This window comes from Papio anubis, chromosome 1 (genome assembly GCF_008728515.1).
Source record: "Papio anubis isolate 15944 chromosome 1, Panubis1.0, whole genome shotgun sequence".
Taxonomy (NCBI): Eukaryota; Metazoa; Chordata; class Mammalia; order Primates; family Cercopithecidae; genus Papio; species Papio anubis.
In genome coordinates, this window is record NC_044976.1 from 37,333,412 (window position 1) to 37,358,691 (window position 25,280).

General features: G+C 43.1%; 1 protein-coding gene and 1 pseudogene across 10 annotated transcripts in view; one reads left to right on the top strand and one right to left on the bottom strand.

Annotated features, from left to right (window-relative positions):
* Positions 1-25,280, top strand: part of MACF1 (microtubule actin crosslinking factor 1) — a 409,997-nt gene that overhangs the window by 36,030 nt on the left and 348,687 nt on the right. The gene's annotated exons all lie outside the window — the stretch shown is intronic.
* LOC116272075 lies at positions 5,922-6,017 on the bottom strand (annotated as a pseudogene).

Genomic DNA, 25,280 nt, shown 5'->3' on the forward strand with positions numbered 1-25,280 from the left:
TGAGGGGGAGAGGGAAGAACCTAGGATGACTTGCAGGTTTCTGGCTTGGGTATTTGCGTGGGTGGGTCGTGTCATGAACTAAAATAGAGAATATAAGAGGAGGAAGGTTATTTTCAATGAAGTAGTGGCAGTGTTGATCCAGGAGAAGATACTGAGTTTAATTTAGGTTACATTGCGGTCGAGGCTTCTGAGGGATGCTAGGTAGAGATGTCCAGGAGGTAGTTGGTTGTAATGAACATGGAACTTAGGAGAGTGACAGGTGAGAGGGTGAGAGAGTCATTAGCTTATCAAACCACAGCCATAGGAGGGGAGAAGGAGCTGGCTTTAGGAGTGTATGTATATCGAGACAAAAACTCTGGGGAACTCCAACAGGAGAATGGTGTCAGAAGCAGAGAAAGAGGATCTCCTGAAGGAAATTGTCCACAGAAAGAGAGTGGTCAGAAAGGTAAGAGGAACAGGAGAGAAGTGAGTTTCAAGGAGTGTGTGACATACAGTGTAGATTATGCAGAGGTCAAATAAGACAAAGACTATAGATGTTGATATAAAGGTTACTGTTACTGGAACGTTTTCAGCGGAGTTGTGGGAAGTGAATGGAAAGTGCAGAAGAGGAGTCAGTGACCTTTGGAACTTGGACTTTGAAGGAAGAGAAGGAAGACAGGTGAAGGGTGGGGAGAGTTTTGTTTATATATTGTAACGTAGGAGAGACTTGAGCATGTTTATTTTAAGTGCTGTTTTGAAAGAGCCAGTAGAGAAGGAAGATATAATAAAATTCAAAAAAGGGAGATAAAAATTGATGGAGCATGGGATCTAGAGTCAAAAGTGTGTCTTTCAGAAAGGTCAGAGGGTAAAAAGTAAGAATGCAGGTGATTAAGTTGGTTGGTTAGAGGTGTAGGAACTTGAGGGGATTTCTCCTGATGCTCATATTCTCTCTATGAAGTAGGAGGTAAAGTTATTTGCTGAGAGTCAGGAGGAAGGAGAGAAGGGTGTGTGTGTGTGTGCGCGTGTGTGTGTGTGTGTGCGCGCGCGTGTGTGTGTGTGTGTGTTTTCCCTCTAGCCCTAGAAGTACTCACCAACCTGATTGTAATAGATTCCAAGGCAGACAGGTAGATTGATCCAGGATCAGAATTTCCCAGCATAGTTTTGACAGAAGAATAAGGGGTCCTTGGGCCGGGCACAGTGGCTCACGCCTATAATCCCAGCACTTTGGGAGGCTGAGACTGGCGGATCACGAGGTCAGGAGATCGAGACCATCCTGGCTAACACAGTGAAACCCCATCTCTACTAAAAATACAAAAAATTAGCCGGGCGTGGTGGCAGGTGCCTGTAGACCCAGCTACCTGGGAGGCTGAGGCAGGAGAATGGTGTGAACCTGGGAGGTGGAGCTTGCAGTGAGCCAAGATCATGCCACTGCACTCCAGCCTGGGCAACAGAGTGAGACTCTCTCAAAAAGGCCGGGGGACCTTGTAGTTTGTCTAAAAATGTAGCATCAGTTTCATTATCGATTGTTTGTGTGTATTGTTCTCTGGCTGGCTTGTATTTTGGCCCCAGTAACATTGTCTACCTCCTCTGGGAAGGAGCATATATGGAACATGCATTCCTGCTTGTCATTTAGCAAAGTGTGACGCAGAAATTAATTCTTATATTTTTGTTGAGATAATTTGACTTTTGGACAGGACATCTTGACTTTTGACATAGAGAGAGGCTTTCCTCACTTGTGGTCTTTAATCCCCATCTCATTATCTGACATGGATAGTGGAGGATTCGTTGGTTTGAGAGTGAACTCCAGGCTTAGCTTCTTCATTAATCTTAACAGGTTAGCTTTACTACTCTCCCCAAGGTAGCTGAGCTTAGAAACATTTTTGAGCTTTGCTTTCCATGAAGGTTACGTAGTTAGTATACCCAGTTCTATTTGCACTAGGCTTGTGAAGACCTGGGTTTTTACAAGACTGGACAGAGGGACTACTGTGGAAAATGCAGCCTCCTTCTTGTTTGTTTTGGCAGGCAGGCAATGAAGGAGATAGATTTGTTCTCATGACTCAGAGCCCTACCTGCATTACCTTAACAGGTTCAATATAACCACCACCTTTCAGATGTGATAGTGTCCTTCAGAGTTTATCTGACCTTTATATTTAAAAATAGTATTAGTTACCCTTTGTCCTCTACTTGCTTGGTTTTTTTTCCACTGTAGAGGATATTTCCTAATGTGTTAGGGCCAGCTCAGAATTGATGTAGTTATTTCCCATTGGCACATTCCACATCTTTAGTTGTTTATTGCCATGTTCCCCACAGTGTGGCTTGTTTTGTGCTCCTTATTTTGTGAAGTTGGACTCTTATCAGATAAACTTGCCATGAATCACACTGGGGAGTGGAAGGTATGTCTCCACTAATTTGGAGAATCTTTGATCTTGTTTTCACTCCCTGGTTTGGCTTGTCCAGTACAATTTGTCTCTCAACCTACAAGAGGGGTGTGTGTGTGTGGGTGTGTGTGTGTGTGTGTGTGTGTGTGTGTACTTGGGTGTCCCTTGCTTGTGGCTTCATCTATTGCCATGAATGGTTGAGTTTAGGGCATGCCTCTTTGTGTATACAGACTTCCTATACTATTGTTATCACCATCAGCAAAAATGTCTCTGTTAAGAGCCTCTTTGAATGTAGTATATAGTATATAACACTGAGAGTTCATAAACCCTCTGTCCTCTAGGGATTTACAGTATATAATACACATTACAAATGACAAAAGACGATAAAGAATGTGTAAGTGGTTGAACAAATAATGGATGATTACTCCTCATTTAGCTATCATTTTCACAGCAGAAGATATGCTAAAAAGACATGTAGTCAGTGAGGAAGAGGATTAACAGAGACAAGACCCTCTTCAGCTCCAACTAAGATGGCAGAGAGCTGCCACCTGTGGCCCTTTGGTACCAGGTAATTTCTCTCTGATATCCTTTCTAGTCATGCAGGACCTTTTGGCCATATTATCTATACATATGGGAAAGGATCCTAACAGGACCGTTGCTCTCTAGTGGTGACCTGTCACTGAAGTGGGAGGCTCCAGTTTCCAGCAGGGAGAGTGCCTGGAAGGCTTGGCTCTTCTGGTACAGTTATCTTTGTAACTTGAGGAAATTTATTCCACACCTACTACAAACACTCGTGTGCTCACAAGCACCACAGACAGAGCAGCAGCCAAGGCGAGCTGCAGCCTGAGCATGGGTCAGTGCAGGGTTGGAAAGAAGCTAACTGACCTGGCCTGAGTCACCTCAGAAGGGAAGAGTGTAGCACTTGTCCTAGCCTTTGTTGGTTAGTTTCCCAAATGGAAAACAGGGACCAGAATAGGTGGAGTACTTTGAGGTCCTCATACCTGTCAGAGGACTGGATCCTTGTTTTCGTTCTTGTTCTTATTGTTAATAAGTGTAATAACAGTATTCATTTAATACTGCCTTTATTAGGAAGAATGAGGAACTGCCAAAGGGCTGGAAATTTTCTTTACTTTCCCTGTGGGAGAGAAAGATAGATGGAGCATTACGTGCCCATCTCTCAGGCCTCCTCTCTCTGATTATCCTGTGGGAAGTACTTGGAAAGCAGTGAGGCAGTGGAGGGAATGGTCTAGGCCTTGGCATGAATATGTGGTTGTGAAGGCGTAAGACAAAATATCTTGTGTAGCTGGAGCACAGGTGCTCTGGTAAGAGGAAATAGGTTTGGGGGCAGTATTAAGGGGGCTAATAAATGCAGAAAATAGTATTTGTTGCTGTCATTAGTTGCTTTGCTTTGCCTTGCCTATATATGTTGTCTGATAGCAGAACTGAAACTCCAGCATCCTTTTGTCTCCTCCTCCTCTTCCTCCTCTTTTTCTTGATTATTTTCTGACTTATAAAGATGTATAATATCTCCAGTAAACAGGCTTGTGATGATATGGAAAGTTAAATAAATAAAAGTTCTAGAAATTGGAAAACTAAGTGGTGATTTCATTATGGTCTTTAAATATAACAAGTGTTATAGGCCACGGTGGCTCACGCCTCTAATCCCAGAACTTTGGGAGGCCAAGGCTGGCAGATCACCTGAGATCAGGAGTTCGAGACCATCGTGACCAACATGGAGAAACCCCGTCTGTACTAAAAATACAAAATTAGCTGAGCGTGGTGGCGCATGCGCGTAATCCCAGCTACTAGAGAGGCTGAGGCAGGAGAATCACTTGAACTGGGGAGGCGGAGGTTGTGGTGAGCCGAGATTGTGCCATTGCACTCCAGCCTGGGCAACAAGAGTGAAATTCTGTCTCAAAAAAAAAAAAAAAAAAAAAAAAACAACCAAAAAAACAAACAAGTGTTATAATTGTAATTCTTGTAATTCCTTAAGCCAAAACTCCCTTATAACATTTCTTAGTTTTTGTTGTTGTTGTTGTTGCTGTTACTTTTCATGTGTATTTGTCTGAACTTCCCGGCTGTATTGTGATCTCTTTGAAGCTCTAGATTATGTCAGATGAGATGCATATGATGCACTTCATGAATTGAGCCATTTTGCAAATGATGCTGGTTGTTTTATTTCTTAGTGTTTTCAGCAACTTCCAGCACCTTTCACAATGTTTTTTTCCACGTGGTTGTTCCACAGATGTTGCATACTTGATATGTCCAAAAGGGACATTGTTGTCCCCGTCCCTGCTCCTGGGTCTGCCCTTCTCCTATGTTCCTGATTTTACTGAATGCTTTTCCCATCCATCCAGTGGAGAAATTCTAAATACTGAATGCTTTGTGTAAACTAAATATATAATCTGTCCTTTTCAGAGCTTAAGACTAAAGTGTTGCTATCAGATGGAGAATTGTAATGTGCAGAATATAATAAAGCCTCTTTTTTTTTTTTTTTTTTTTTTTTTAAGAGACGGGAGTTTCTCTCTTGTTGTCCAGGCTGGAGTGCAATGGCACAATCTCGGCTCACCGCAACCTCTGCCTCCCAGTTTCAAGCGATTCTACTGCCTCAGCCTCCTGAGTAACTGGGTTTACAGGCATGTGGCACCATGCCTGGCTAATTCTGTATTTTTAGTAGAGACGGGGTTTCTCCGTGTTGGTCAGGCTGGTCTCGAACTCCTGATCTCAGGTGATCCACCTGTCTTGGCCTCCCAAAGTGGTGGGATTACAGGCGTGAGGCACCGCACCTGGCCAATAAAGCCTCTTTATACCATTTTCTAATTTCCATTTCATAGAATTTTAAAACTGCATAAGCCTTTAACCTCTGTTTCTCAAATTCACTTTCCCCTTGGGATGTTATAATTCTACTTCACCTGACTCCTGGAACTCCCTGTTATTATGTAACATATTTTATTTATTTTGGTTGTTGTCTGAGTCTTCCTACTACAATGCAAACTTTTTTTTTGAGACTGAGTCTCACTGTATTGGCCAGGCTGGAGTGCAATGGTGTGATCTTGGCTCACTGCAACCTCCGCCTCCTGGGTTCAAGAGATTCTCCTGCCTCAGCTTCCCGAGTAGCTGGGATTACAGGTGTGCACCACCACACTCAGCTAATTTGTGTATTTTAGTAGACATGGGGTTTCACCATGTTGGCCAGGCTGGTCTTGAACTCCTGACCTCATGATCCACCCACCTTGGCCTCCCATAGTGCTGGGATTACAAGTGTGAGCCACCGCACCCGGTCAACAATGCAAACTTCTTTAAAAAAGATTTTTAAAAAAAATTTTTTTGGGTACGCAATAGGTGCATGTATTTATGAGGTACATGAGATGTTTTGATACAGGCATGCAATGTGAAATAAGCACATCATGGAGAATGGTGTATCTATCCCCTCAAGTATTTATCTTTGTGTTGCAAACAACCTAATTACACTCTAAGTTATTTTAAAATGTACAAGTAAGTTATTATTGACTATAGTCACCCTTTTGTGCTGTCAAATATTAGGTCTTATTCTAACTATTTTTTTAAAATGTGGAGCACTTCATGAATTTGTGTGTGCAGGGGCCCTCCCTAATCTCTCTGTTGTTCCAATTTTAGTATATGTGCTGCTGAAGTGAGCACTAGAATGCAAACTTCTTTTTTTTTTGAGATGGAGTCTTGCTCTGTTGCCCAGGCTGGAGTGCAGTGGCCGGATCTCAGCTCACTGCAAGCTCCGCCTCCTGGGTTCAGGCCATTCTCCTGCCTCAGCCTCCCGAGTAGCTGGGACTACAGGTGCCCGCCACCTCACCCGGCTAGTTTTTTGTATTTTTTAGTAGAGACGGGGTTTCACCGTGTTAGCCAGGATGGTCTCCATCTCCTGACCTCGTGATCCGCCCGTCTCGGCCTCCCAAAGTGCTGGGATTACAGGCTTGAGCCACCGCGCCCGGCCTAGAATGCAAACTTCTTAAGAGTAGAGGTTTTTATTTGTGTATTAACTCATTTCCCTAGCACCTAGAAGAGTGTCTGGTGTAAAGTAGCTGCTCCAATAAATATTGAATGAATGAATTGGAAATGTTAAGTTAGTTCACTCTTGTTCCCCATAAGGAAAAGAGGCATGGAAAGGAACAATAACTTCCTCAAGCTAAAGCCGTATCTCCTTACCAGGTAAATGGATTTAAAAAAAAAATTAAATAAAATGATGCTTAATCACAGTTCCTTAATGTGGTTTGGTACTAATGTGTATTATGTACTTAACTGTATTATCTCTATGAAGAGGGGTGGAGAAGCAAAAGGGAAGAAGCTAATATATATTGAGCCCTTCCTATATGCCGGGTATTTTGTTTTATTTAATTAATTAATTTATTTATTTTTGACACAGAGTCTTGCTTTGTCGCCTGGTCTGGAGTGCGGTGGCGCGATCTCAGCTCGCTACAACTTCCGCCTCCCGGGTTCAAGCGATTCTTGTGCCTCAGCCTGCTGAGTAGCTGGGACTACAGGCACGTGCCACCACTCCCGGCTAACTTCTTATATTTTTAGTAGAGACAGGGTTTCGCCATTTTGACCAGGCTAGTCTCGAACTCCTGACCTTAGGTGGTCCACCCGCCTCGGCCTCCCAAAGTGCTAGCATTATAGGCTTGAGCCACCGTGCCAGGCCAGTCTTATTTAATCGTCATAAATGACTTCCTATGATAGTCCAGTAACCTTACTAGATTTTACGGATGAGGGAACTGAGGCTTAAGGAACCTATATCACTTCCCGGAGGGTCACACAGCTAGTAAGTGACTGAACTGGGTTTCGAACCCAGGCCTGATTAACTCCATTTGGCCTTCTTTTACCTTAAGGCACAGGAAAATTTTGGATTTGTGGTCTGGGTTGCTTTAAGATTCCCAGATCAGACTACTCTTGAAAATGGTCTGATTTGAACTACTCAAGTAGAGTTACAAAAATTGTTTACCTTAAGATAACCCCATGGAGCAGTGGGGTTGTGTCTGTAGGGCTGTTGAGTAAAAAAAAAATCCTGTGTTTCACATACTCCCACTCAGTTGTATCGTATATAATTCACATTTCAGACTTTCTTTTTAACCAGGGATCCAGAACAACTATAGAAAGGTGATTATGTAAAATACTTGTACAGTGCAGCCACTTTTGTGTTTGGTAATATTCTTTTTTTTTTTTTTTTTGAGATGGAGTCTTGCTCTGTCACCCAGGCTGGGTGCAGTGGGGCGATATTGGCTCACTCTAACCTCTGCCTCCTGGGTTCAAGCAGTTCTCTACCTCAGCCTCCCGAGTAGCTGTGATTACAGGTGCCCACCACCAAAGTTGGCTAATTTTTTGTATTTTTAGTAGAGATAGGGTTTCACCATCTTGGCCAGGCTGGTCTTGAACTCCTGACCTCGTGATCCACCCGCCTCAGCCTCCAAAGTATTGGGATTACAGGCGTGAGCCACCACGCCTGGCCAGTAGTACTCTTAAGCATGAAGAGCACAAACAAAAACTATGTCTAAAATATAGGGCAGGTAGACCAGGTGAGGACAGGTGAGGACTAAACCCAGTTGAAATTCATGGTTTCAGTAGTAAGTGGGCAGATCATAATTACCTGTGTTGCTCAGAGACCTAAGCTGAGAGTGGGGGTGGGGAGAGGTCTCACCCATTATCTTTGGAGAAATGATGGGAGTAAATAACCCATAGTTTCCAGTTTATTCCAGAAGCATTCTTGCCAGAGCCACAATGTTGATGTGGATTTTGAGTTGGACCTTGTTACTGCAAATCATCCAAGGTTAACATAGTTTCCTTAGTTTTCCTTATACCACAGACATTCATTTTGAACGCCCTGTTAGCTTCCTCTTAGGTAGCTTTGTGTAGCCTACCTTAGAAAGGAGGGTGGGGTCCGGGACGGGAGAGGAGGGAATAGTGAAAGTGCCAGAAAAACAAAGGACTAATTAGGAGGTTCCTCAGTCATTTGGGAGTAGATCTTTTTCATTAGCTGATCACTGAGATAAAGGATGGAGGTGGTGATCCAGGAGGAGGAGGAATTGTAGTAATCAGAAGCAGAATAGAATAACTTGGCAGTCAGTGGTGGTCCAAGGACCAGCATTTGATAGCTTGTTAGAAATATATATATATTTTTTTTTTTTTGAGACAGAGTCTCGCTCTTTCACCCACGTTGGAGTGCAGTGGTGTGATCTTGGCTCATTGCAACTTCTGCCTCCCAGGTTCAAGCGATTCTAGTGCCTCAGCCTCCTGAGTAGCTGTGACCACAGGTGCATGCCACCACACCCTGCTAATTTTTGTATTTTTAGTAGAGATGGGGTTTTACCATGTTGACCAGACTGGTCTCGAACTCCTGACCTCAGATGATCCACCCGCCTCAGCATCCCCAAGTGTTGGGATTACAGGCGTGAGCCACTGTGCCTGGCCTGAATCAATTTTAATTTTATCAAGATTCCCAGGTGACTTTTTTTTCTCTTGAGGCAGAGTCTTACTCTGTCGCCCAGGTTGGAGTGCATTGGTGTGATGACTGCTCACTGCAGCCTCAATCTTCCCGGGCTCAGGTGATCCTCCCACCTCAGTCTCCCAGATAGCTGGAACTATGGCTTGTGCTACCATGCCCGACTAATTCTTGTCCTTTTTTTTTTTTTTTTTTTTGTCTGAGACAGAGTCTTGCTCTGTCATCCAGGCTGAAGTGCAGTGGCGAGATCTTGGCTCACTGCAACCTCTGCCTCCCAGGTTCAAGCAATTCTCCTGCCCCAGCCTCCTGAGTAGCTGGGATTACAGGCACATGCTACCATGCCTGGCTAAGTTTTTTTGTATTTTTAGTAGAGATGGGGTTTCACCTTGTTGGCCAGGCTGGTCTTGAACTCCTCACCTCATGATCCGCCTGCTTTGGCCTCCCAAAGTGCTGGGATTACAGGCGTGAGCTACCGCGCCCAACCAATTCTGGTATTTTCTTTTTTTGTAGAGATGGGGCTTTGCCATGTTGCCCAGGCTGGTCTCAAGCTCCTGAGCTCAAGTGATCCGCCCACCTTGGCCTCCCAAAGTGCTAGGATTACAGGCATGAGCCACCATGCCTGGCCCCCAGGTGGTTCTTTAATTTGATTCTGTGCCTGTTAAAGTTTGAGAAGCACCAAGTTTGTGATTAGGTGGTTAGTGCAAGAGGCTTTGGAGTTGGACGGACCTGGGATTGAAACCTGGTTTGGCAATTTACTACCTGTGTGACTTTAGATAAATTATTTGAACTCTCTGTGACAGTTTCTCATATGTATAATAGGGGAACTCTCTATTTCATAGAGTTGTTGGGAAGAGTAAATGACATGGTGCATTTTGCAACAGACACTATCTTAGATTTAATGATATTTAGTAATGTCTGTATCATATTAAGCACTGAGTCTAGCACAGCCTAGCATACTCAGTAAGTGTTATTACTAATAATTAAATTAGGCAAATTTACAGGAATAAAGAGACTTTCTCCTCTTCCTTTTTTTCTCTTTCAATATCTCTCAATGAGTACATTTGTCTGCAGTTTCATAAAGCAGTATTGTGTGTATATACTCTTTGGTGTTTTGCCTAGCATTATTTAGTGGTAGTTATAGCAGCAGCATTAACACATCTTGTACTTATTAATGTGCCAGGCATAATTTTAATGTACTTTATGCATATATTACTTCATTCAGTCCTTAGAGCAACCATGTGAAATAAATATTATTGTCTCAATTTTCAGATGAAACAGGACAAACAGGTTAAATGACTTGCCTGAGATCACATAGCCAGTCAGTGGCAGAATTAGGGTTTGAATTGAGACAGTCTGATTCCAGCATCTGTGCTCTATTTTCATGTATTGCTATTGCTCTCCAATTTGTGTGGTGTAATGGAAATGAGGAAACTTTGATTGGATACTTGATTCTGCCACTGATTTATTTGTGACCTTGGTCAAGTCACTTGTCGTCTTTGGGCCTATTTCCTTATTATAAAAATGGAGGGATTATCAAACTCAAAGGAAAGCAATTAAACAAAAAAAAAGACAAAAAAATGAAAAAAGAAGAAACACACAAAAACAGAGGGATTAGATGAGATTTGTAAAGTCTCTTCAGTGATTCATTCGGCATATAGTGATTTCAAGCAAAGGGTGGAAGAAAATTATATCTAGGGAATTGATTCAAAAGTACTTGTTCAAGCAGGTTGGTGTCATTAAGAACCAGGGGTTTTTGCCAGGTGCAGTGGCTCATGCCTGTAATCCCAGCACTTGGGGAGGCTGAGGCGGGTGGATCACCTGAGGTCCGGAGTTCAAGACCAGCCTGACCGACATGGAGAAACCCTGTCTCTACTAAAAATACAAAATTAGCCAGACGTGGTGGCACATGCCTGTAATCCCAGCTACTAGGGAGGATGAGGCAGGAGAATTGCTTAAACCTGGGAGACGGAGGTTACGGTGAGCTGAGATCGTGCCACTGCACTCCAGCCTGGGCAACAAGAGCAAAACTCAGTCTCAAAAAAAAAAGAGAACAGGGAGTTTGTGTCTTGGCACAGCCACTTCCTGGCTGTATGACCTTGGGCAACCTACTTAACCTTTCTCAATATTGATGTCCTGACTAGTAGTGGGGAGAATAGTTCATACCTTGTAGGGGTATTGTGAGGTGAGGTTTGAATAAGATAGTATGTATTAGCACCTAGCATATGTGAAACACACAGTGGATACTCAATACCTGTGAGTTCTCTTTTCTTCCTTCCATTCATTCAGGAGGTGCTTAGGGAAGCAGATATACCAGATTCAAAAGGATTTAGACCCTCGCTTGGTCCTTATGTCCATTTCTGTAATGGTATTCTCACCTTTGGGAAATGAGAATTAGTAGGGAAGGAAGTGTGCATATAGCCAGATCCTGTCTGTTTTTAAATAATCCATCTTTTGATTTTAGATTAAAATTTCTTTTCACAATATATAATTTAGGCCGGTAATCCCAGCACTTTGGGAGGCCTAGGTGGGCAGATCACCTGAGGTCAGAAGTTCAAGACCAGCCTGGCCAACATTAGTGAAACCCCGTCTCTACTAAAAATACAAAAATTAGCTGGGTGTGGTGGCATGTGCCTGTAATCCCAGCTACTTGGAAGGCTGAGGCAGGAGAATTGCTTTAACCCGGGAGGCAGAGGTTGCAGTGAGCTGAGATTGTGCCACTGCACTCCATCCTGGGCGACAGAGTAAGACTGTCTCAAACAAACAAAACAAAACAAACAACAGCAAAAACATATAATTAATAGGATAAATGCCATTTTTTTGACCAGCCTGGTCAACATAGTGAGACCTGTCTAATAATAATAATAATAATTATTATTATTATAACAGCAACAGCAAAGTACTACAAACTGGGTGGCTTAAACAACAGATATTTATTGTCTTACAGTTCTGGAGGCGAGAAGTCTGAAAACAAGTTGTCACCAGAGCTGGTTCTTTCTGAAGGCTGTGAGGGAGAACCTGTTCCGTACATCTCTCTTCTAGTTTCTGGTTGCCTCAGATGTTCCTTGGCTTGTAAATGATGTTGTCTCACCGCCCTCACTTCTGTATGTGTCTGTCTGTGTTCAAATGTCCCCTTTTTATAAGAACACTAGTCATATTGGGTTGGAGCCTTTTCAAATGACCTCATCTTAACTTGATCATTTGTAAAGACCCTATTTCCAGATAAAGGCGCATTCACAGTCCCTGGGGGTTGGAACATCTCTCTGGGGGATACAGTTCATCCTATAGCAAATGGTTTAGGGCCGAGCATGGTGGCTCACACCTGTAATCCCAGCACTTTGGGAGGCTGAAGCAGGCAGATCACCTGAGGTTAGGAGTTCGAGACCAGCCTGGCCAACATGGTGAAACCTTGTCTCTACTAAAAATACCAAGAAATTAGCTGGGCGTGGTGGCGGGTGCCTGTAATCCCAGCTACTTGGGAGGCTGAGGCAGGAGAATCACTTGAGCCTGGGAGGCAGAGGTTGCGGTGGGCTGAGACTGTGCCACTGCACTCCAGCCTGGGCAGCAGAGCAAGACTCTGTCTCCAAAACAAAACAAAACAAAAACAAAAAAATAAAAACAAATGGCTTAGTCAGTTTGTAACCTGGACAGAGGAGTGAACATATATGAAATTAACTTTCTTTGGTCTTTTAAGATTTGTTACTAAGATTCTCTTAGTATACAGTTAAAACTCTCCTTGCCTTATTGGCTGGGTGCCTTGGCTCAAGCCTGTAATCTCAGCACTTTGGGAGGCTGAGGCAGGTGGATCGATCACCTGAGGTAGGGAATTTGAGATCAACATGGTGAAACCCCGACTCTACTAAAAATAACAGATTAGCTGGGCGTGGTGGCACATGCCTGTAATCCCAGCTACTTAGGAGGCTGAGGCAGGAGAATTGCTTGAGCCCAGGAGGCAGTGATTGCAGTGAGCTTAGATTGCGCCACTGCACGCCAGCCTGGACGACACAGCAAGACTCTGTCTCAAAAAGAAAACAAAAGCTCTTCTTGTCCTGCTAATTCTGCATTTTGATTTTTGGCAGCATTTAGGAAAGAGCTGAGGTGGACCTGGTGTGTAGCTTTGGTGGGAGATGCCTTCCTTTTCTGGGCTGAATGATTTAATAATAATATAATAGCAGCTTTCATTAATTTTTTACTATGTGCCCGGAATGGACTGTGTTAAGCACTTTATGTACATTAACCCACTTAATTCTCATGATAACCCTGTGAAGGAGATTATCTCATTTTGCAGAGGAGAAAAGTGGGGCTCAGCCAGTGAAATAACTTGCTCAAGTTCTCTCACCTAGTAGTGAATGGTAGAGCAGTCATTTATATGTAGCTCTGTTGGACTTCAGAACTCCAGCTCTTAACTCAGTATATACCTTTCCTTCACTTCCTTGAATAGAACTGTCTGGCCTGAGACCTGAGTCTCCTTTTCTCTAAAAACTCCTAGTTCTGGAATGGTGCCAACTGAGGGGTCAGGGAAGTGACCTTTATTTGTGTTCCTTTGAGCTCTTATTGTTTTGAGTGGGAAAGAGAATGTGAAGTCAGTTGACATTTCCTACGTACTGGTTGCAGTCTTGCCATGGGGCCCTAGTCAGATGTGAGACGTTGTAAGTTACTTTAAAAAAAAAAAGTCCTAGCGGTTAAGAGGAAAAAACATAGGCCTGCTATGTTTATGTAACTCTCTTTTGTGTTATTACAAAATTAAACATGTTCACTGTAATACATTTAAGCAGAAATTACAAAGAAAAAAGTAAAAATTCTCTTTTCTAGTCTTTATTTTCTCCACCTAGGCCCACTGGTCAAGGTAACTACTGTTGAAGCTTCGGTTTGTATCCTTCCAGGTTTTTTTCTTTCCACGCTTGCTTTGGAACTGCACCTTTACATCGTTTATTCCTTTATGTTGGTTGTGTCTCTTCTTGACTCATGAGCCTTACCACTTATTTATTTTTATTAACATACATCTGGCTTACAGTTTAAAACAAATTTTTTTTTTTAGAGACAGGGTCTTGCTACATTGCCCAGGCTAGTGTGCAGTGGCTGTTCACAGACACCATCACAGCACACTGCAGCCTCAAACTCCTGGTCTTAAGCAGTGCCCCCTGAGTAGCTGAGACTACAGGACTGCACCACTGCACTGGGCTGGCTTACTTTTGAGTCTCCCTTTGATACTTAAGAGTTCTGCCATAGGCCAGGCACGGTGGCTCACGCCTGTAATCCCACCACTTTGGGAGGCTGAGGCGGGTGGATCATGAGGTCAGGAGATCGAGACTGTCCTGACCAACATGGTGAAACCCTGTCTCTACTAAAAATATAAAAAATTAGCCGGGCATGGTGGCAGGCGCCTGTAGTCCCAGTTATTTGGGAAGCTGAGGCAGGAGAATGGCATGAACCCGGGAGGTGCAGCTTGCAGTGAGCCGAGATTGTGCCACTGCTCTCTCCAGCGTGGGTGACAGGGTGAGACTCCGTCTCAAAAAAAAAAAAAAAAAAAAAAAAAGATTTCCGCTATTGCACCCTTTTCTGTAAAGTCTTCCCTCACCTCCTGGTAAAATTTTACTTATCTTTGGAGCTCAGTTCAAGTCCTCCCTTTTCCATTAATCCTTTGCAAGCCATACTCACAGATGATAACTCATTCTGCCTCATAACTCATAGCATTAATTTCTACCACTCATTAGCCAGTTGAGCATGAAATGCTGTGTATCACCACTTGTATTTTATTATTTGTTATTTAACTTCTCACACATTTGCCCAGTTAGATTGTGCTGCTTGGGCTCATGGTCATTTATTCTTCTTTCTAGTCCCAGTTTTGCCTAACACAATGTCCTACATTTAGCAAGTAGTCAATAAATGTTGATGTGATTGGATTTTGTTAGTACTTCACACCCTTCTAAAGTTTAGATCAGGTGCTCAGAGCCGGAAGCCTAAGGGAACACTTACCTGGCTGACATCATCTTGGCTGCCTGTCAAGATGGGGTGTGTGCCTGAGAGAACTGCCCGTAAATGAAATACTTGTGCAACAGGTTATGTTTTCTCCTTTAGTGGGTGGGATTCAGGACGTCACATTGGGAAAAAGAGATTGTAAGTGTAGGAGGGTGGCTGAAAAGGGGATGGATGGGAGGATGCTACCTTGTGAGAGGTGGGGATATGGCTTTATTAAAAACATAAATATAAAAGGCCGGCATATTGCAGAGAAGCTTCTTGGAACCAGTAGGCTAATTAGGCAAACTGGCTTCTCTGGTGCAAACCAGTTATTAATTGCCATTTATTTTCTTTGCTATAAAGCTGTACCACCCATCTACTTACTTTCTCATTAGAGTGAATCTGGAGAAAAGGCTTAGGTTAGATTTAGGAAACCCAGGAGAAAAATGCAGGACAGTCAGAGGAGGACAAGGGATGGGGATAGTCCTTTCTCTCATTTGTCTTACCAGCCCTAGACCTAAAGAGTGGCCAGGACCTCCTTGCATTTGCCAGTAGAGGTTGCTGTTGAAGTGGTATAAAACTTCTTGTTTCTATCCCTACTACCTCCTTTTGCCCCATCTTATTTTTCTCCTTCACTGACACCCTCTGATCACACACACATTATTGGTTAGTTATCATTCCCATCTCTGAGGCTCAGATATGCAGTGGACCACCCTGCCTTTAGCTGTCCAGACTTTGACTGCAACCTATCTTTCTATTCCACTCCTCCTCCCCTCCCCCAAGTGATTCGAAACGGAGAGGAAAGGAAATGGAGTTTGATGGTTTTAACTCTTCTGTGGCTGTGGCTTAGGGGGGCAGAATGTTTTGATTGCTTGATTTAGGGGTCTTGAGGTCTCCTAATACAATATTCTTTTTGTTAATAGAAAGACCCCACTCCATATTTTTTTTTTTTCCTCTGAGTAATGTGGACTCAGAAAGTTTTGTGTTGAAATGTCGGTACCTGCCCCTGAAGGGGAAAAGATCCCTTTCAGAGTTGATTTTTCCCCCCATTCATGGGGAATTCTTCTCATTATCAGAAGATGAAGATTAATGGTCCTTTGAACAGAGTATAAATATAGCCAACACCCTAATATATTTCTAATGATTGGGCTTTAGCTTTAAAAACATTAGGCTAGATGCCTCCCTATTTTTTGTGGGATGATTTAGCTGTAACTAGCCTGGAGGCAATAGCAATACTACATGACATTTTGTAGTCACATTAAACATTGAGATGGTACTGAGACTGCCTTGGTGGGGAGTTTTGGCCTATGGAAATGATGTGGGTTTTCGTTTCTACTCCTTTCTCTGTTTTCAGATAAATCCTCCCACATGTCCCATTCTCTGGCTCTGGGAAGTACTGACAGTAGGGAAAAGTTGGTACACTAATCTCATTGTTCAGATCAAGTTTCCTGGGTGCGGTTTTGCAGAACTTCCTACAAGAGCTGACTCAAGAGTTCTCTTCTATTGTGGAGTTGTTCCTGCTCTTACATGTCATACTAATTTATATCCTTGAAATTTTGAGCAGCATCATTTGGATGTGTTAAGTTGGGAATGAAGGAAGTGAAAATATTTTCAGAGGTTCCTTGAGAAAAGGGTTTCTATTGCTGGGTAAATCAACGTAACCTAGATGCTGTGGCTAAGAAGTGAAGAATTCTAAGCTAACTTTTTTTTTCTCCCCTTTTCTTTACTTTTTTTTTTTTTTTTTTTTTTTGAGACAGAGTTTTGCTCTTGTTGCCCAAACTGGAGCGCAATGGTGCGATCTTGGCTCACTGCAACCTCCACCTCCCAGGTTCAAGTGATTCTCCTGCCTCAGCCTCCCGAGGAGCTGGGATTACAGGTGTTACAGGCGTGCGCCACTATACCCGGCTAATTTTTTGCATTTTCAGTAGAAACGGGGTTTCACCATGTTGGCCAGGCCGGTCTCTAACTCCTGACCTCAGGTGATCCACCCGCCTCAGCCTCCCAAAGTGCTGGGATTACAGGCATGAGCCACTGTGCCCGGCCTTTTTTTTTTTTTTTTTTTTTTTTAAGAGACAGAGTCTTGCTCTTTCACCCAGGCTGGGGTGCAGTGACATGATCATAACTCCCTGTAACCTTGAACTCCTGGGCTCAAGTGATCCTCCTGCCTCCACCTCCTGAGTAGGCTAGGAATACAGGCACATGCCATCATGCCCAGCTGAGTTTTATTGTTTTTTATTTTTTGTAGAGACGGGGTCTTACTATATTGCCAAGGCTGGTCTTGAACTCCTGGCCTCAAGCTATCCTCCCACCTTAGCCTCCCAAAGTGTTGGATTATAGGTGTGAGACACCTTGTCCAGCGCCTGTTTTTCCTTTTTGATGTCAGATCCCTCTGAATAACAAGTTATTTGCCTTTTTTTTTCCCTCCGTAAGACTGTGAGCCCCTTGAGAGCTGCGAGAACATCTCACTTATCTTTATTTAGGATAGTGTCCAGCTTAAAGTGTCTATAAATGTACGTTGCATTGAATAGTGGAGGGAAACTTTAAATGCATTTACTGTAGACAGATGCATGCTTAGCATATTGAATTGGGAGACATTATTAGAAAGTGGAGATGGATAAAGGAATTTTTGTGGATATGATATAGGGAATTTTTGTTTCCTAAGGATTTAAAATTTTTGTTTGTTTATTTATTTATTTTTTAGAGATGGGGTCTTGCAGTGTTGCCTAGGCTGGTCTCGAACTGCTGCCTTCAGGTGATCCTCCTGCCTCAGCCTCCTGGGTAGCTGGAATTACAGGCATGAGACACTGCACCCAACTTGCTTAACAATTTTTAGAGTAACAGTTATTTTGCGGTTCCTTTACATGGAGAACCTTTAGAAGTGTTCCATCTGACTACCTTGGACAAGGCACTGCCACCTTTGTAGCAGGGACTAAAGGTACCTGCCCATTCCCCTCAAATGGAGGGATATCTCTCAGTAAAGGAAGGGGCTCAGAATTAGATTGGGAGTGGAGAAAGGAAGCACTGAGTCCCTCCTAGCCCTGCACTGCGGAAATGTAAAGCTATTATTATGATAATTGTTGTTGGCAAACAAGAAAAGTCTTAGCCTCTGGTTTGTACCTACACCCAATCACAACCTCAGATTGGGTGGATGCAGACTTTAAATACTGGGGTCACCTGTAGCTGTTGGTAAAGGTCCCTGTGGTTTCACTGGGTGTTGTGCAAGCATTACTTTTTGGCTCTTTTCCCCGTGTCCATCAGTAAAAAGTAGGAAGTTTGAGGAGCTGTGCTTTTGGTTGGCAGCAGGCATTGGAGTGCCTTTATTTCCCACATTTAACTAGTAAATACACAACACTCCGTAACAAGATGGCCCTGCTTGGAAATTCTTACCTAGGGAGTGACTGAAGCCTAAGAGGAACTGCACCGCCCCCTGTATTGAAAACTGAGTAGTCATTTCCCAGAGCATGGCTTGGATCCTGATCAGCTGATTTCCTGTCTCTACAGGGATGTGATGTGATTCTTCCCCCTTCCTTCTGGAAGAAATGGGTATTTTTTTTCATTTCCTGTTTGATAGCGTATTTTTTTGAGTACCAGGAGACACTTGATGACTATAAATCATTTGGTATATTGGGGACGGGAAGGAAGGAGGCTTTTGTTTTAATCAGAATGGCTTTCATTTGAGGAATTCAAAGCACATACATGAACCCAGGCGTCTTTGGGAGAGACAAAGGTTCCCATGGGAGAGACACAGGATCTAAGAAGATTGTTTTGAATCCCTTTCCTGGGCTGTGTCTACTTGACCTGCACTGGTAGAGCCCCTTCTCCCCTATAGGGTAGAAAAGCTTAGTCCCTCATGAGGATCTACATGCTGTGGATTCTGCTCTTGCCACATCCCCTACTCAGCCCTTTTCGTGCCTAGATCCGCTGGAGAACAACTGTTAGTCCCTGGGGGAAGTGACACCACCCTTGGAATGGAACCTGGCTGGATGCCCCTTGATCCCTGACTGAGTGACATAGACTGGGACAGGAATCTGGCTGTCCAGATTTCCTGTCCTCTGTCCTCACCAGCAGACTCTGCTGCTTCCACTCTGGGGCTGGGGGTATGGGGTGTGGTGGGATCTGGTTGCTAACTAGCAGCGCCACCTATGGACCTACACAGCCACTTGTTTTCCTAACCAAGAGCTGCCGGTCCAGTCTGGCCTGTTCCTGATTCATCTGGAGTGAGAGCAGAGGCCTGGAAGAGAGATCAGTGGGGAGGCAGTCATTGTGATCCCTTTTGTTTGTAGTGAAGCTTTGCTTAGTGTTTGAGGGCCTGGGGTTTAATTTTGTAACAGACTCTTACTATAGTTGTGTGTGTTTAACTCTAAGATTTTCTTCTTCTTCTCCTTTCTGCTTTCTCGTTTTTCCTCCTCCTCCTCCTTTCTCTTCCTCCTCCTCCTCCTCCTTTCTCCTCCTCCTCCTTCTTCTTCATGTCTGTTTTTTATTTTTCCCAACTTTATAAAGGTATAATTGATACATAAAAATTGTATATCTTTATGGTGTACAATGTGATGTTTTGATATATGTATACATTGTGGAATGATTAAATCAAGCTAGTTAACATATCTATCACCTCACATAGTTTTGTGTGATGAGAATATTTAAGATTTACTACTTCCAGAATTTTCAAGTATACAATACATTGTTATTGCTATAGACACCATGCTGTACAATACATCTCCAGAACTTATTCATCTTTTCTAGAGTTTCTTTTTCTTTGATGAATTATTAGGTTTCTTCTTGACCTTGAAGAAGTTCAGAAAAATTCTTACAAAATAGAGAATTGCATGGTAGGTAGGTTATGAGAAGTTTTGTTTTTGGGTTTTGTGGGTATTACAAACAGCTTTTCCTAGTTTGCTAGGGATTTGCATGGGCAGGTATTTGCTGCATTTAAAGTTCTTAGATATTATCATCAGAAGAACAATCTTAACAAGAATAAGTGGAATCAGGGAGCATGCCCCTAACATTTAACAGTACATTCTTCCTTTTACCTCTGTTGTTGACCGTTTTTGCTCCAGGGGTTTTCAGTTTTCTTTTATTTTGTAGTATCAGATACATTTTCCCTCTAGGGTAGAAAGCAGCGTCTTACAGTGGAAAGGAACCCTGGCTTTGGATCTCACTAGCTCTGTGGTCTTAAACAGTCACGTAAGCCCCCTCAACTATGTGCTTTTCCTAATTCCTCATTTGTAAAACATTGGTGGTGATAACCATGTTGCAGAGTTTTTGTAAAGGTCAAATGAGTTAATATACGTAAAGCACATTTGTTGGCACATAGTATATAACTGTATCTTGTTTTTTGTTAGTAGGAGTCATAATAACAATACGATTGATTTTATTATGATAAAATACACTAACATAACATTTAGCATTTTAGCCATTTGTAAGGGTAAATTTAGTGGCATCAAGTGCATTCACTTGATTGTTGTTCAGCCATCACTATTATCCATCTTCAGAACTTTTTCATCTTAAACTAAAATTCTAAACCCATTAAACAATAACTCACCTTCCCCCTCCTTAGCCCCTGGCAACCACGATTCTACTTTCTGTTTCTATGCATTTGACTACTCTGTGTAGTGGAATCATACAGTATTTGTCCTGTTGTGTCTGGCTTATTTCATGTAGCATAATATCCTCAAGGTTCATTCATGTTGTAGCATGTGCCAGAATTTCCTTCCTCTTTTTTTTTTTTTTTTGAGACGGAGTCTCGCTCTGTCGCCCAGCCCGGAGTGCAATGGCCGGATCTCAGCTCACTGCAAGCTCCACCTCCTGGGTTTACGCCATTCTCCTGCCTTAGCCTCCTGAGTAGCTGGGACTACAGGCGCCCGCCACCTCGCCCGGCTAGTTTTTTTTTTTGTATGTTTTAGTAGAGACGGGGTTTCACTGTGTTAGCCAGGATGGTCTCGATCTCCTGACCTCGTGATCCGCCCGTCTCGGCCTCCCAAAGTGCTGGGATTACAGGCTTGAGCCACCGCGTCCAGCCTCCTTCCTCTTTAAAAGGCTAAATAATATTCCATTTATGTATCTACCACATTTTATTTATCCATTCATCTGTTGATGGATACCTGGCTTGCTAATAATATGATTATTTTTATTTTGTTTAACATTTTATTTAATTAATTTATTTATTTAGACCGAGTCTTGCTCTGTTGCCCAGGCTGGAGTGCAATGGCACGATTTCCGCTCACTGCAACCTCTGCTTCCTGGATTCAAGTGATTCTCCTGCCTCAGCCTCCCGAGTAGCTGGGATTACAGGTGTGTGCCACCACGCCTGACTAATTTTTGTATTTTTTTTTTAGTAGAGACGGGGTTTCACCATGTTGACCAGGCTGGTCTTGAACTCCTGATCACCTGTTTTGGCCTCCCTAAGTGCTGGGATTACAGACGTGAGTCACTGCGCCTGGCCAGATTATTTTTAATAGTGATGTATTGATTCTCTAAGGTTCATTCAAAGGCTTCAAAGCTGGGGAGAAGAGGATGAAGTAGAATAATATCCTTGTTTGTATGTTGACTTTCTCTCTCTGAGTTTTGCTTGCAGGACCTATGTTGATAGGAGTCTGATGAATGGTGGACCTACTGAACCCCATACGGAGGGTCCAGACCTGGTAGAATTCTAGGAAAAAAAATTTTGCCTCCTAGTCTAATTTTTCTCAGTGATAAACTACTCTGTGTGCTTACAGTTTGTCTATCTTGCTTCTCTCCCTCTCTCCTTTGCTCCTACTGTGAATGGGATTCTTGGAGTGGTGACATGTCTAGACTCTTGGATTGTTTTGCAGAGGTCAAAGGCTGAGAGGAAATTGCTGTGTAGCTGAGGGGTGATGAGTACAGCGAACAGCCAACTATGTGCCAGCCTGGCTTTCCAGGGCAGTATTTTTAGGATGTGTGTACCTATGTGTGTACACGCATATGTCTGCACACACATACGTACATATATACACACAACAAATATCCCATTGTTGATACTTGACACAGTAAAGGAGCCACATGTTCTTCTCTGGGTTCTCCTCAATGCAGCCCACCACCAGAATGCATGCATTGGAAATGGGTCCAGGATAATGTGAGAGGTCTCCAAGGCGTTCCAAGTATAAAGAGCCTTAGCAGAAGGGCCTTGACAGCTTAGACAGGCTCTTACAGTGTCTACCAAAATTCTGAAGAAAGACTACTCTCCAGCTGTGATTTTTCTGCCTTCCAGGTTAGACCTGAAAAAGTCCGGGTGCCTAGCTTCTGTGTCCTGTGCTTATGCTGGACATGGGTGGAGGGTGGGAAGGAGAGGCAGTAGTTCCTCCAAACCCTTGTATCTCCAACTGTGGATTCTCCTATTTGTTTATAGAGTGGAACGGGTGGTTTATACTGGTTTGTCCCCAGTTCCTACTCTGTGCCTGAGGGGACTGCAGTGGCACTGGGATTTTTTGCCCAGTTGTGTCATGGACATAGAGACACGTCACCTCAGTGCACTTCCCTATGCAAATTGGCCTACCCTCATATTACCTGTTTTTGTACCTCCAATGCCTAGAGACCGGTTTTCTCTCAAAAGCTACTCAGGATGATTTTATGCTGTCTGCATAATAAAAGTGAATTAATTCTATATTAAATTAATAAAAATCATATTTAGTATTAGTCAACTAAGGTTGTATATGTATATATGACTAAAGAAAAATGAATTTTAAAAAAGAATCTATTTTAGAGAAACAGATTAAATATGAACGACAGTAGGGGGCACTTGTATGACAGTAGAATAAAGACAAGCATGAGAGTGTTCAGTTTGAAATTTGAAGTTTAACTTTTACTTGCTTCTTGGAAGTTCATGTTTTTTCCTCATGCAACTTTCTGCAAAACTGAAGGTTGGATTTTAAATATAAAATATTTGACATGACCAAGTTATATTTACTCTTTGTCAACTAAAAATGGACTTTTTTCAAAGTTCGTTATTTATATTTTGTTTTGTTTTATTTTATTTTGTTTTGTTTTGTTTTGTTTTATTTTATTTTGAGACAGAGTCTCCCTCTGTTGCCCAGGTTGGAATGCAGTGGTGCGATCTCAGCTCACTGCAACCTCCACCTCCCGGTTTCAAGAGAGTCTCATGCCTTAGCCTCCTGAGTAGCTGCAGTTACAGATGTACACCACCATGCCCGGCTAATTTTTGTATTTTTAGTAGAGACAGGGTTTTGCCCTGTGGGCCAGGCTGGTCTCGAACTTCTGGCCTCGAGTGATCTGTGTGCCTCGGTCTCCCAAAGTGTTGGGATTACAGGCGTGAGCCACCATACCCAGTCTAATTTTTTTAAAGACAGGCTCTTGTTCTGTCGCACGGACTGGAGTGCAGTGGTGCAATCATAGCTCATTGTAACGTCTGTCTCCCAGGCTCAACGGATCCTCCCACCTCAGTTTCCCAAGTATCTGAGACTACAGGCGTGTGCCACTACACCTGGCTAATTTTTAAATTTTTTGTAAAGATGAAGTCTCATTGTATTGCCCAGGCTGGTCTCAAACTCCTGGGCTCAAGCCATCCTTCTGCCCTGGCCTCCCAAAGAACTGGGATTATAGGCATGAGCCACTGTGCCCCAGTTTTTTTTTTTTTTTTTTAATCTTCAGGTGCTCTTTGGCAAGCAAGTACGGATTGCTCGATTAAAAGTATTGCGGCCGGGCGCGGTGGCTCAAGCCTGTAATCCCAGCACTTTGGGAGGCCGAGGCGGGTGGATCACGAGGTCAGGAGATCGAGACCATCCAGGCTAACATGGTGAAACCCCGTCTCTACTAAAAATACAAAAAACTAGCCGGGCGTGGTGGCGGGCGCCTGTAGTCCCAGCTACTCGGAGGCTGAGGCAGGAGAATGGCGTGAACCTGGGAGGCGGAGCTTGCAGTGAGCCGAGATCGCGCCACTGCACTCCAGCCTGGGTGACACAGCGCGAGACTCCGTCTCAAAAAATAAATAAATAAATAAATAAAAGTATTGCATTATCTCATTCAACTCTATGAACATACAAGACTTAAAAAAATTTGTCTTGAGGCCAGGCGTGGTGGCTCATGCCTGTAATCCCAGCACTTTGGGAGGCCGAGGTGGGTGGATCACCTGAGGTCAGGAGTTCGAGACCAGCCTGGCCAACATGGAGAAACCCCGTCTCTACTAAAAATACAGAAATTAGCTGGGCATGGTAGCACGTGCCTGTAATCCCAGCTACTAGTAAAGGGGCTGAGGCAGGAGGATCGCTTGATCCTGGGAGGCGGAGGTTGCAGTTAGCTGAGATCATGCTACTGCATTCCATCCCGGGCAACAGACAAGACTCAGTCTAAAAAAAAAAAAAAAATCTGAAACAGTATTGGAAGCTTCAATTTCTATTTCAAAAAATTTGTGCTACTCTGGATTATGTGCTACCTGTCACTCAAGGATCTTGTTGAAATAGTTTCTTGTAAAAAAAACAATGAATCAAAACAAAACAAAACAAAACAAAAATGAGTGTATCTCATGTTGTCTTTAAGTAAAGGTCCTAACAAACACTTGAAAAATGGCTGGTGTTAGATGAACACAGCTTTCTTTCATTTCAATAATGATATTGAAAGGTTTTAAAGGTCAAATAATTTTTTTTTTTTTTTTTTTTTTTTGGGAGACAGAGTCTTGCTCTGTCACCCATGCTGTAGTGCAATGGTGCAATCTCGGCTCACTGCAACCTCCACCTCCCAGGTTCAAATGGTTCTACTGCCTCAGCCTCCTAAGTAGCTGGGATTACAGGTGTGTGCCACCATGCCTGGCTAATTTTTGTATTTTTAGTAGAGACAGGGTTTTACCATGTTGGCCAGGCTGGTCTCGAACTCCTGACCTCAGGTGATCTGCCTGCCTTGGCCTCCCAAAGTGCTGGGATTACAGGCGTGAGCCACTGCGCCTGGCCTAAGGCCAAATAATTTTTATGAGTTGTCTGGAGAAGCTTTGATGAGGAATGACAGTATCATTTTCAAACTGGCCTCTGCACAAGCTACGTAATTTGGGGTATTCCATGTTACATGCATATGATATAGCTGGCTCTTAATCACCCTGTGAAAATGGAGTACAAGGTATGCTGAATACTTCAAATTCACAGATAACTACTAAAACTAATTTTAATCAACTGTCTCGTCATTTATTCCTACTTGAATTACCAAAGATGCCTGCTCATGCGGGGAAATTGAACAGATTTTTTTCCTCTTGTTTACCCTTTACCTTTTTTTAATGTTATCTGCCACTATATATATATATTTTTTTTTTCAGACAGTCTCGCTCTGTTACTGCAACCTCTGCCGCCTCCCAGGTTCAAGCGATTCTCCTGCCTCAGCTTCCCAAGTAACTGGGATTACAGGTGTCCCCTACGACGTCCAGCTAATTTTTGTATTTTTAGTAGAGAAGGGGTTTCACCATGTTGGCCAGGCTGGTCTCAAATTCCTGACCTCAAGTGATCCTCCCATCTCAGCCTCCCAAGTTTGCCACTATTCTTTATATTCCA